General features: G+C 51.3%; 1 protein-coding gene across 1 annotated transcript in view; it reads right to left on the bottom strand.

Annotated features, from left to right (window-relative positions):
- The window catches only part of LOC134537831 (uncharacterized), a 4697-nt gene extending 3344 nt beyond the window's left edge, over positions 1–1353 (bottom strand). The window contains exon 1 of the mRNA XM_063378682.1: positions 1266–1353. The gene's annotated coding sequence lies outside the window, so the exon portion shown is untranslated. The remainder of the gene's footprint in view (positions 1–1265) is intronic.
- Positions 1354–13432: the final 12079 nt, after the last annotated feature.

The raw sequence follows: 13432 nt of genomic DNA, 5'->3' as shown, positions 1-13432 counted from the left end.
CATATAACAATTCATTATGATATATATATATATATATATATATATATATATATATATATATATATATATATATAAACACACAAAAAACGGCATTTCCACAAGACCAGTGGCATAATTTGTTTGTAAAGCGAAATTCTAGGTTTAATGTCAAGGATCTTTTGATGTAGTAATTTAAAACAGCATTATGTACCACATGATGAATTCAGAGCCAAGTAATGAACTTGGTAAGGTGATATGGAATAATAACCATGCAGGTGACCTAACCAATAACACTATTTCCAGGTTATTTACATGTACCTTATTATTATTACTTATTAACCTGCAATTGGGCTTTCACCCGGTGGCAGGAACTCCCACTCACTCCCCTCTCCCCCCCCCCTCCAACAGCTTTCTCCTCAGCTCCCTCCCATCCCTGACCACCACCATTTCCTCCCCCAGCCCATTCCACTCCCTCCCCGTCCTCACCAGGACCTAACCTTGCAAAACAGACCTTTTTCTTAATATCATACACACATCCTTACAACTTGTAAAATATATAAAATACTCAAAGCTACTTAAGGTATCAATTTAATTCAATGATACAAAAATATGTCACGAAAATAACACAATAATGTGAGGATTTTAATTTTACATAATATAGGGTGGCTTTTAGAATTACCAGATTCAAGAAAACGCTCTTGAAAAATTGAAATACATTACAATCAAGCTACATGAAAGAACTATGTGCTAACATGAATATTGTATTAAGTATTGAAATAAATACAAACTAGACAAATTATTACATTTTATCTCACAGTTAACATTTCATATTAAGGTCTGTCACGAAACATGATTCAACATGCCTTAACAATGTTTACCTACGTACCTGTATACTTCTCCCCGAGCACCGCCGGGGCTTTTGATTTTAATGTGGGTGCAGTCAATTACTCCTGTAACACCGGGAAAGTGTGCAATGTTGTAAAATCGTAGCTTGTTCAAGCGAAATTCATCGCCAGTGGGAAACCGTATCAGATGTCGTGTATGTTGCGCTAAACCGACAGAGATACGTCTGATAATTCGGGAAACTGTGGACTCGCTAACGCCTGTTAAATCGCCTGCCACCATCTGTAAATAGTATTTCACATTGCACCGATATGTGCCTATGCAAACCACAAATTAAACACCACATACTGAAGTGTACTTAGGCTAACCTAGGCAAAGAGTGAGAGATGGTATTATTGTAAACAAAAGGTATTGGTTAGTAACTATGATTTCTGACTGATTACCTGGAAAGTGCCTGTTGCGTAAAATCGCAAGGCAATTAGCAGCTGCAGGACAGGCGGTAGCGGTAATCCTCGACGACTCCGTGGTTCTTCAAACACTAGCAAAGGCAGAATGTGATGCCGAACAACATCCTTGGTAAAACGATATCGTCGTTTGAACTGCACGTCACTAAAACACTCCAGTGGATTTTCAAAATCCCTCAAATACCGACGTGGATCCCTGGCAACGTTTCTTTCTTCATTTTCTAGAAAAACTTCATCAATTAAATCAAGAAATTCCACATCAATTGGTTCTAACAACGCAGCCATCTTGAATGTTTTTCCATATTTCACTCCGAGGGCCCTCGGAGTGTGGTTGCGCGTACACTCCAACTATCCTTCGTTTTTACTCGGTTTCATTCGGATATTACTTCGTTTTTACTCCGTTCTCGGAGTTCGCTTCGAGCCTTGGCCGAGGACGGATGCGTCAAGCGGAGCTGCGAGATTCCAGGAACAGCCTGTTTACTCGCACACAGGCCAGGTGGTATTCCCAGGTTTTCCTAAGAAGTGTAAGCGTGCAAAACAACCCGGGTTGTAGCTAACCCTACAGCCTAGCCACAACCCGGCTTAATCCCGGGTGCGTGGTCAGTGGGTGTTAGTGCGTTGTAGGGTGTAACTAGCGACATGACTGACCAATTAAGTGACGAGCAGGTGATGCAGGAGTGCATTGATGTGCCCCTGCCGAGCGACGACGAACAAGAAATGTCTAGCGACGACGGCTTTACAACAGTCGTCTCAAAAAAACAAAAAACGGGAGGAAAGGACGAAAGACTGCGCCCCCCACTGACGAACCCCGCGATCGCCAGGCAGCAGGCCGAGCGACTTCGCAAGCAGCCCGTCAGAAGGGCAAACAACTCGGCCAGTCAAACGGCCGCCAACACGTCCGCAGGTTCGAGCCCTGCCCCGCCAAACCCTGCCCCTCAGGCAAAGAAAATGCAGGTGAAACCCCTGTATGTATTTGTTGATTCTGGCCACAGCTACCCGGCCATTAAAAGAGTGCTGGATGCAGCACTGCAGGAGCGCTGGTCGTGCGTCAGTCGCGGCCATGACCAGCTCATGATTCACACTGCCACTGTGGAGGAGTACCACAGGGCAGTGCGTGCACTGGAGCAGGCCGGAGTGCAACACTCTGTGCTGCTGCAACGGGACGAGATCCCGAACAAGTTTGTGTTTTGTCGAGTGCATAGCAGCACCGACAAACAATTCATTCAGGCCGAGTTCGCCGCAATGGGTCTTCCAGTGCAGAACTTCTGGTTTCTGTACAACAGGCAGACAAGGCAGCCTATAAATAAGTTAGTCGTAGAGCTCCCGAAGGCCGTAAATCCAGAAAGGATTTACGACCTAAAGTCATTCGGAGGCCTCAGCATTCGTGTTGAGGACTATCGACACCCCAAAGGCCCCCTCCAATGTGGCAACTGTCAGAGGTTTGGCCACCCCGCAAAAGGCTGCAGAGCCTCCCCTGTGTGCCGATGGTGCAGCCAAGGGTACAAAACCGAGGTTTGCCCCCAGGGAGGTGACAGGACGAAGGCAAAGTGCGCGCGATGTGAAGGCCCGCATTGCGCCAATTACAGAGGCTGCATGGCCTACAAGAGGGAGAACTGGCGTCACCTCCCGCAACAGGAGCGGAAAGACAGAGAGCTGCAGTCCAAACGCGCATTGCGCGAAAACAAGCGAGCAACAGCCGCGGCTCAAGTCCGCCCGCCCCCACAACAAGCCGGCCCCTCAGGCTACTGCCCCCAGCCCCCAAGGCAGCCGTGGCGAGCCCCGAGCTACCCCGCCCCCCCGCAATGGCAGAGCCCTAACCAATATTCAGTGCTGAGCGATAGGCATGAACTGGAGTATCCTGTCTTGGCAAACCCACCCAGACCTAGAGGCCAGCCCCTGCCCCAGAGGCCCCCGAAGAAACACCATTCGGGGCACAAAAACGGTAAAGGCCGGGCGCAAGGTCAAGTGACGGATCAGCCAGGTACTAAGGCGCCACCCAACTCCACCACTCCCCCCAGTGATTCCAAGAAAGTCGCGCCTGGGCGGCAACAACAACAACAAGCCAGCCCGTTGCAGACTGACTCACCAACAGTAATGCCAACTGCTTCACCGCAGCTAAATCCCGCGGAGAAGCCAGCGATGAACGCGAGCGACTTTCTGAAGCTCGTAGGCCAATCGGATGCCATTACACAGGACCCTAACCTGGCACACGTCCTGGAACCAATGTGCATTTTAATGGCTATTTGGTGTAATCCGTCCAAGTCAATAGAGGACAAAATAAAAGCCACCACGGGCTTCGTGACAGCATTAGCGGCCAGCTTTAATGCCGCACACCCTTAATTTAGGTTCTGCCATTAATACTACCCCCGTAGACAGTAGATTAAGTACCATCCTTTACTGGAATGCACGAGGAATTAGAAATAAAATAATCGAATTTACCGATCATTTAATTAAACATAATATTAGAATCGCGGCGATAAACGAAACACACTTAATTCCAACAGATCGTCTAACTATCTTAAATTACATTATTTATAGGCGCGACCGCGATACCAGAAGTGGAGGGGTTGCCCTACTAATCCACAGAAGTATACAACATAGTGAATTTCATTTACCTGAATTTAATAAATTAGAAGCTGTGGCAATTACTTTTAAAGTCAATAAACAACAAATTGTGCTTATTTCGATGTATGCACCACCGGGCAGGTCACTAACTGAAAACGAGCTGGACATCTTATATGGCTCAGCTCCCACATTCCTAGCAGTCGGCGATATTAATGCCAAACATAAAGACTGGAACTGTCGGAGCAATACAGCCAATGGCCTACTGCTGCAAAGACATGAGTCTAACAAAAATTATCAAGTACATGCTCCCTCAGAGCCCACTCACGATAGCGGAGTACTAAGGCACAACCCCGATATTTTAGATATTGCATTAAATAAGAGAGTTCAAACGGGATTCGAACTCAGAGTCTTTCACGAAATGTCGTCTGACCACTTTCCAGTACATCTACTATTCGATGACGTGGACACTGACATCAGTCCTCCGAGAAAAATTAAAGACTACAAGAAAGCCGACTGGAGAGGCTTTCAGACGTATTTAGTCGATAATTTGCCTGCAGCCGATGCTGCCAACTTCGAAACAAAAGATAACATCGAATCAGCAGTCACTGAACTTACAGTTAAAATTCAAACTGCAATTAACTCGTGCATCCCAGAAAAGGTGGTTAGATTTAAGCAAGATGAACTGCCGGTGTATATTAGGGATTTAATTTCTCAGAAAAATAGATTAAGGCGCGAATATACTCGACGTAGGCAGCGCGACATTAAAGCGAGAATTAATGAATTACAGAAAATAATTTCCGATGAAATAACTCTATGGAGGAGCAGCCAATGGGAGACGAAAGTCTCTCAGCTACAGGTGCAAGATGGTAGCACCTGGAGTATGACAAAGCGATTCCTTCATAAGATAGATGAAATACCTCCGCTACAAACACGCACTGGGTTCGCTTTTACACCGACAGACAAGGCACAAGCCTTCGCGAATACCCTTGAATTAGCCTTTCAACCTAATATCGAACCCTGTGACCCGCAATTTAATGCCAGAATATACAGAGACCTTACAATTAAACTTAATCAGCCTTTAACCTCAAAACCTTACTTAACTCAATCTCAGGAAGTTAAACAGGCTATCAGGCGTATGAAACCACGTAAGGCACCGGGAAACGATGGCATTCAGGCAGTAGTACTTAAGAAACTGCCCGATGAAATTTTGGAATACCTAGCTCAATTAATAAATGGAATACTTAAACTACAGTATTTTCCATCGCAGTGGAAAGAAGCGAATGTGATAGTTTTTCATAAATCCGGAAAAGATAAGACACTGCCCCAAAATTATAGGCCCATTAGTCTGCTGAGTACATTGTCAAAAGTAGCTGAATGCATAATTCTACAGCGACTAAATGCTCACATTAAAGAAAATGACGTACTGCCGGACGAACAATTTGGTTTTCGCAGCGCGCATTCAACAACGCAACTGGTCCGTATGACAGAACAAATAATAACTGCGTTCAATCAGAATAGCTATAATCTCGCAGCGTTTTTGGACATAGAAAAAGCCTTTGATAGAGTACTTCATGAAGGCTTAATTTATAAATTATATAAAACTGGCTTCCCCGATTGTTATATTAAATTACTGGCCTCGTATTTAGAAAATAGATCGTTTAGAGTCACGACAGAAGGAGCACAGTCCGATTTTAAAATAATTAAAGCAGGAGTCCCACAAGGCAGCATCTTGGGGCCGGTTTTATTCAATATTTATATCCACGATATGCCTAAGCCCGCACACCGATCAGTTCAGTTTGGCTGCTACGCGGACGATACGGTATTGTTTAGCAGATCTAGTATTCTAGAACTCGCAGCAGACAGATTACAAACCGCGTTAAATTCAATAGAACAGTGGTGCACAAAATGGCGAATTAAGGTAAACCCTACTAAATCAGAAGCTATAGTTTTTACGCGTAAACATCTCCCGCCACTTGAAGATAGACCACGACTAACACTTTTCAATGAGCAAATTCCTCACAAAAATGTGGTTAAATATTTAGGCGTACACATGGATAGGAAACTACTATGGCGCGATCACATAGAGGCGAAAAGAAAAACAGCTTTCACTAGGCTCATGACCCTCTACCCCGTCATGAGCAGACGTTTAGGTAGCTCTGTTAAAAACGGAATAATAATTTATAACGCACTAATAAAACCAATAATCACGTATGCAGCGCCGGTGTGGGCAACAGCAGCGGAATCTCACTTAATCAAGCTACAGAGAATTCAGAATAAGAGTATTCGTATTGCGACAGATGCGCCTGTGTATTGCCCCGTAAGGGCTATGCACAGAGAGCTCAAACTCGAACTTTTAAAACATTATTATTTCCGAACTGCGCAAAAATTCTATGATAAATGTGTCATAAGCAGAAACCCATATATTTCATCACTGGGCGAACAAGATCCAGAGTTGCATGGAAAATATAAAATGCCAAATTCAATCTTGGCTCACAGACCTCCGTAGTGTGCTGTGGCTGGCTGAGCGATCGGCCAATCAGTCTCCCGCGAGTTGAAACTTAAATTATAGACATTAACGAATAATTTGCTTATTCAAAATGGTCCGAAGCACGCAGGTGTAGGTTCGGCTCCCGGGAGTTCACTGCCTGTTGTGTTAGGGCTGACTCCCTATGTACGATGGGCATGGCCCGCCTGGCAGGTTTCACCTCCAGTGCCGGTTGTGTTTCTGAAAGACATGGGATTTTGAATTACAAGCTTGCAACAAATGCCAGAATGCGAATAGGTCTTGACTTAATTCACCTGTAACTTTATACACCGACAGTTCCTCTATATTTAACTAGTATTATAGTAGTAGATATTAGAGATTTGTAAATTAGTAATAAGTCCTAGATACTAAGTAATAGCCATCAAAAATATATATATTTCTAAAATAATAATAATAAATCTATAAAAAAAATAAAAAAAAAAAATAAAAAAAAAATATATATATATTTAGTTCTTATTTTAGTTTTATCTTAAGCACTGAACGTCCATCCCTGATTTGGGTGTTTGCATATTTCTTAACGAAATGCCTAGTTTGTAAGTCATTTATCTTTCTTCTGTTTTAGTTTCTTAGTTTTTTTAGGTGCTGACTGGCGGCGGAACGAGTGGTCAGTGCAACCACTCACCACCAGGGGCGCTTGCGTCCCTGGTCACTAAATCCAGTCCTGGATAAAAAGCAAAGCGGACTACTAGTCCAAGTGCCCAACCCCCGCATGGTAGACTCTTTTCTACTCTGTCCAACACTTCATCCAGACCATCCTCTGTCTCCTGTAAACTCCTACACGTAATGCATGCCAATTTGCATCCCGCATGAATGTGCCCAGGGTTTTCCCTGTGTCTATGCAGGTTTTACCTGGGCCCAACCTATCTCTAGTTATAGTCTAGATTTAAGAGTGAGGGGAGTTAGTCATGGCGCCAATCGCTGCCATGGCTGGCCAATCCCCTCCTAGCACATGATGCATGCGACCCTCTCCTTGCATGGCTAATCCCAGCATGACTAGGCGTATAGGCTTCGGCCTGAGACGCACCTAGGTCCCTCCCTAACCCGGACCCCTCCAAAATACACTTAGTTTTAGTTAGGTTAGGAAAAAAAAAACTCCGTTCTCGACTGTGCAATGAAAATTCCTCCACTCAAACTCCACTCGCACTCGGAGAATTCTCGGAACGACTCTGCAAGCCGCCCTTAGTCACGTGGCGATGACATCAGGACCAATGCAGGCAGCCAACTTCTGAAAGTGACGACGGCTCCGCGCGGCGATGAGTAAAGTTGGAAAGTGGCCCGCCACCAGGCGTCAATGGCAAGAACATAGCCTGCCACCAGGCGGCACGCAAGGAGACTAGTCTGCCTACAGGCTGCTAGCAAGGAGTCTAGTCTGCCACCAGGCGGCAAGCAAGGAGGCTAGCCTGCCACCAGGCGGCAAGCAAGGAGTCTAGTCTGCGTACAGGCTGCTAGCAAGGAGGCTAGCCTGCCACCAGGTGGCAAGAAAGGAGGCTAGTCTGCCTACAGGCAGCTAGCAAGGCGGCTAGCCTGCCACCAGGTGGCAAGCAAGGAGTCTAATCTGCCTACAGGCAGCTAGCAAGGAGGCTAGCCTGCCACCAGGGGGCAAGCAAGGAGGCTAGTCTGCCTACAGGCAGCTAGCAAGGCGGCTAGCCTGCCACCAGGTGGCCGGCAAGGAGGCTAGTCTGCCTACAGGCAGCAAGCAAGGAGGCTACCCTGCCACCAGGTGGCAAGCAAGGAGGCTAGTCTGCCTACAGGCAGCAAGCAAGGAGGCTAGCATGCCACCAGGTGGCAAGCAAGGAGGCTAGTCTGCCTACAGGCAGCTAGCAAGGCGGCTAGCCTGCCACCAGGTGGCAAGCAAGGAAACTAGTCTGCGTACAGGCAGCTAGCAAGGAGGCTAGCCTGCCACCAGGTGGCAAGCAAACAGGCTAGTCTGCCTACAGGCAGCTAGAAAGGCGGCTAGCCTGCCACCAGGCGGCAAGCAAGGAGTCTAGTCTGCCTACAGGCAGCTAGCAAGGAGGCTAGCCTGCCACCAGGGGGCAAGCAAGGAGGATAGTCTGCCTACAGGCAGCTAGCAAGGCGGCTAGCCTGCCACCAGGTGGCAAGCAAGGAGGCTAACCTGCCACCAGGCGGCAAGCAAGGTGGCTAGTCTGCCTACAGGCAGCTAGCAAGGCGGCTAGCCTGCCACCAGTTGGCAAGCAAGAAGGCTAGTCTGCCTACAGGCAGCTAGCAATGAGGCTAGCCTGCCACCAAGTGGCAAGCAAGGAGGCTAGTCTGCCTACAGGCAGCTAGCAAGGCGGTTAGCCTGTCACCAGGCGGAAAGCAAGGAGGCTAGTCTGCCTACAGGCAGCTAGCAAGGTGGCTACCTGCCACCAGGCGGCAAGCAAGGAGGCTAGTCTGCCTACAGGCAGCTAGCAAGGCGGCTAGCCTGCCACCAGGCGGCAAGCAAGGAGGCTAGTCTGCCTACAGGCAGCTTGCAAGGCGGCTAGCGTGCCACCAGGCGGCAGGCAAGGAGGCTAGTCTGCCTACAGGCAGCTTGCAAGGCGGCTAGCCTGCCACCAGGCAGCAACAAGGAGGCTAGTCTGCCTACAGGCAGCTAGCAAGGCGGCTAGCCTGCCACTAGGCGGTAAACAAGGAGTCTAGTCTGCCTACAGGCAGCTAGCAAGGCGGCTAGCCTGCCACCAGGCGGCAAGCAAGGAGGCTAGTCTGCCTACAATCAGCTTGCAAGGCGGCTAGCCTGCCACCAGGCGGCAAGCAAGGAGGCTAGTCTGCCTACAGGCAGCTATCAAGGTGGCTAGCCTGCCACCAGGCGGCAAGCAAAGAGTCTAGTATGCCTACAAACAGCTAGCAAGGCGGCTAGCCTGCCACCAGGCGGCAAGCAAGGAAGCTATTCTGCCTACAGGCAGCTAGCAAGGCAGCTAGCCTGCCACTAGGTGGCAAGCAAGGAGGCTAGCCTGCCACCAGGCTGCAAGCAAGGTGGCTAGTCTGCCTGCAGGCAGCTAGCAAGGCGGCTAGCCTGCCACCAAGGAGCAAGCAAGGAGTCTAATATGCCTACAGGCAGCTAGCACGGCGGCTAGCCTGCCACCAGGTGGCAAGCAAGGAGGCTAGTCTGCCTACAGGCAGCTTGCAAGGCGGCTAGCCTGCCACCGGGCGGCAAGCAAGGAGGCTAGTCTGCCTACAGGCAGCTAGCAACGCGGCTAGCCTGCCACCAGGCGGCAAGCAAGGAGTCTATTATGCGTACAGGCAGCTAGCAAGGCGGCTAGCCTGCCACCAGGCGGCAAGCAAGGAGGCTAGTCTGCCTACAAGCAGCTTGCAAGGCGGCTAGCCTGTCACCAGGCGGCAACAATGAGGCTAGTCTGCCGACAGGCAGCTAGCAAGGTGGCTAGCCTGCCACCAGGCGTCAAGCAAGGAGTCTAGTCTGCTAAAAGGCAGCTAGCAAGGCAGCTAGCCTGCCACCAGGCGGCAAGCAAGGAGTCTAGTCTGCCTACAGGCAGCTAGCAAGGCGGCTAGCCTGCCACCAGGCGGCAAGCAAGGAGTCTAGTCTGCCTACAGGCAGCTAGCATGGCGGCTAGCCTGCCACTAGGCGGCAAGCAAGGAAACTAGTCTGCCTACAGGCAGCTAGCAAGGTGGCTAGCCTGCCACCAGGCGGTAAGCAAGGAGGCTTGTCTGCATATAGGCAGCTAGCAAGGCGGCTAGCCTGCCACAAGAAGGCAAGCAAGAAGGCTAGTCTGCCTACAGAAAGCTAGCAAGGCGGCTAGCCTGTCACCAGGCGGCAAGCAAGGAGTTAGTCTGCCTACAGGCAGCTAGCAAGTCGGCTATCCTGCCACCAGGTGGCAAGCAAGGAGTCTAGTCTGCGTACAGGCATCTAGCAAGGAGGCTAGCCTGCCACCAGGCGGCAAGCAAGGAGGCTAGTCTGCCTACAGGCAGCTAGCAAGAAGGCTAGCCTGCCACCAGGCGGCAAGCAAGGAGTCTATTCTGCGTAGAGGCAGCTAGCAAGGAGGCTAGCCTGCCAGCAGGCGGCAAGCAAGTAGGCTAGTCTGCCTACAGGCAGCTAGCAAGGCGGCAAGCCTGCCACCAGGCGGCAAGCAAGGAGTCTATTATGCCTACAGGCAGCTAGCAAGGTGGCTATCCTGCCACCAGGCGGCAAGCAAGGAGTCTAGTCTGCTTACAGGCAGCTAGCAAGGTGTCTAGCCTGCCACCAAACGGTAAGCAAGGAGGTTTGTGTGCATACAGGCAGCTAGCAAGGCGGCTAGCCTGCCACCAGAAGGCAATTAAGGAGGCTAGTCTGCCTACAGGAAGCTAGCAAGGAGGCTAGCCTACCACCAGGCGGCAAGCAAGGAGTCTAGTATGCGTACAGGCATCTAGCAAGGAGGCTAGCCTGCCACCAGGTGGCAAGCAAGGAGGCTAGACTGCCTACAGGCAGCTAGCAAAGCGGCAAGCCTGCCACTAGGCGGCAAGCAGGGAGTCTATAATGCCTACAGAAAGCTAGCAAGGCGGCTAGCCTGTCACCAGGCGGCAAGCAAGGAGTTAGTCTGCCTACAGGCAGCTAGCATGGCGGCTAGCCTGCCACTAGGCGGCAAGCAAGGAAACTAGTCTGCCTACAGGCAGCTAGCAAGGTGGCTAGCCTGCCACCAGGCGGTAAGCAAGGAGGCTTGTCTGCATATAGGCAGCTAGCAAGGCGGCTAGCCTGCCACAAGAAGGCAAGCAAGAAGGCTAGTCTGCCTACAGAAAGCTAGCAAGGCGGCTAGCCTGTCACCAGGCGGCAAGCAAGGAGTTAGTCTGCCTACAGGCAGCTAGCAAGGCGGCTATCCGGCCACCAGGTGGCAAGCAAGGAGTCTAGTCTGCGTACAGGCATCTAGCAAGGAGGCTAGCCTGCCACCAGGCGGCAAGCAAGGAGGCTAGTCTGCCTACAGGCAGCTAGCAAGAAGGCCAGCCTGCCACCAGGCGGCAAGCAAGGAGTCTATTCTGCATAGAGGCAGCTAGCAAGGAGGCTAGCCTGCCAGCAGGCGGCAAGCAAGTAGGCTAGTCTGCCTACAGGCAGCTAGCAAGGCGGCAAGCCTGCCACCAGGCGGCAAACAAGGAGTCTATTATGCCTACAGGCAGCTAGCAAGGTGGCTATCCTGCCACCAGGCGGCAAGCAATGAGGCTAGTCTGCCTACAGGCAGCTTGCAAGGTGGCTAGCCTGCCACCAGGCGGCAACAAGGAGGCTAGTCTGCCTGCAGACAGCTAGCAAGGCGGCTAGCCTGCCACCAGGCGGCAAGCAAGGAGTCTAGTCTGCTTACAGGCAGCTAGCAAGGTGTCTAGCCTGCCACCAAACGGTAAGCAAGGAGGTTTGTGTGCATACAGGCAGCTAGCAAGGCGGCTAGCCTGCCACCAGAAGGCAAGCAAGGAGGATAGTCTGCCTACAGGAAGCTAGCAAGGAGGCTAGCCTACCACCAGGCGGCAAGCAAGGAGTCCAGTCTGCGTACAGGCATCTAGCAAGGAGGCTAGCCTGCCACCAGGTGGCAAGCAAGGAGGCTAGTCTGCCTACAGGCAGCTAGCAAGGAGGCTAGCCTGCCACCAGGCGGCAAGCAAGGAGTCTAGTCTGCGTACAGGCATCTAGCAAGTAGGCTAGCCTGCCACCAGGCGGCAAGCAAGGAGGCTAGTCTGCCTACAGGCAGTTAGCAAGGTGGCTAGCCTGCCACCAGGCGGCTACAAGGAGGCTAGACTGCCTACAGGCAGCTAGCAAAGCGGCAAGCCTGCCACTAGGCGGAAAGCAGGGAGTCTATAATGCCTACAGGCTGCTAGCAAGGCGGCTAGCCTGCCACCAGGCGGCAAGCAAGGTAGCTAGTCTGCCTACAGGCAGCTTGCAAGGTGGCTAGCCTGCCACCAGGCGGCAACAAGGAGGCTAGTCTGCCTACAGACAGCTAGCAAGGCGGCTAGCCTGCCACCATGCGGCAAGCAAGGAGTCTAGTCTGCCTACAGGCAGCTAGCAAGGTGGCTTGGGTGCCACCATGCGGTAAGCAAGGAGTCTAGTCTGCCTATAGACAGCTAGCAAGGCGGCTAGCCTGCCACCATGCGGCAAACAAGGAGTCTAGTCTGCCTACAGGCAGCTAGCAAGGTGGCTAGCCTGCCACCATGCGGCAAGCAAGGAGTCTAGTCTGCCTACAGACAGCTAGCAAGGCGGCTAGCCTGCCACCATGCGGTAAGCAAGGAGGCTTGTCTGCATACAGGCAGCTAGCAAGGCGGCTAGCCTGCCACCAGAAAGCAAGCAAGGAAGCTAGTCTGCCTACAGGCAGCTAGCAAGAAGGCTAGCCTGCCACCAGGCGGCAAGCAAGGAGTCTAGTCTGCGTACAGGCATCTAGCAAGGAGGCTAGCCTGCCACCAGGCGGCAAGCAAGGAGGTTAGTCTGCCTACAGGCAGCTTGCAAGGAGGCTAGCCTGCCACCAGGCGGCAAGCAAGGAGTCTAGTCTGCGAACAGGCATCTAGCAAGTAGGCTAGCCTGCCACCAAGCGGCAAGCAAGGAGGCTAGTCTGCCTACAGGCAGCTAGCAAGGCGGCTAGCCTGCCACCAGGCGGCAAGCAAGGAGTATAGTCTGCGTACAGGCATCTAGCAAGGAGGTTATCCTGCCAGTAGGCGGCAAGCAAGGAGGCTAGTCTGCCAACAGGCAGCTAGCAAGGCGGCTAGCCAGCCACCAGGCGGCAAGCAAGGAGTCTAGTCTGCGTACAGGCATCTAGCAAGGAGGCTAGCCTGCCACCAAGCGGCAAGCAAGGAGGCTAGTTGCCTACATGCAGCTAGCAAGGCGGCTAGCCTGCCACCAGGCGGCAAGCATGGAGTCTAGTCTGCCTACAGGCAGCTAACAAGGAGGCTAGCCTGCTACCAGGTGGCAAGCAAGGAGGCTAGTCTGCCTACAGGCAGCAACATGGTGGCAAGCCTGCCACCAGGCGGCTTACAAGTTGGCTAGTCTGCCTACATGCAGCTAGCAAGGCGGCTAGTCTGCCACCAGGCGGCAAGCATGGAGTCTAGTCTGCCTACAGGCTGCTAGCAAGGAGGCTAGCCTGCC

This window comes from Bacillus rossius, chromosome 12 (assembly GCF_032445375.1).
Source record: "Bacillus rossius redtenbacheri isolate Brsri chromosome 12, Brsri_v3, whole genome shotgun sequence".
Classification (NCBI taxonomy): domain Eukaryota; kingdom Metazoa; phylum Arthropoda; class Insecta; order Phasmatodea; family Bacillidae; genus Bacillus; species Bacillus rossius.
This window is presented reverse-complemented; position numbering and strand designations above follow the sequence as displayed.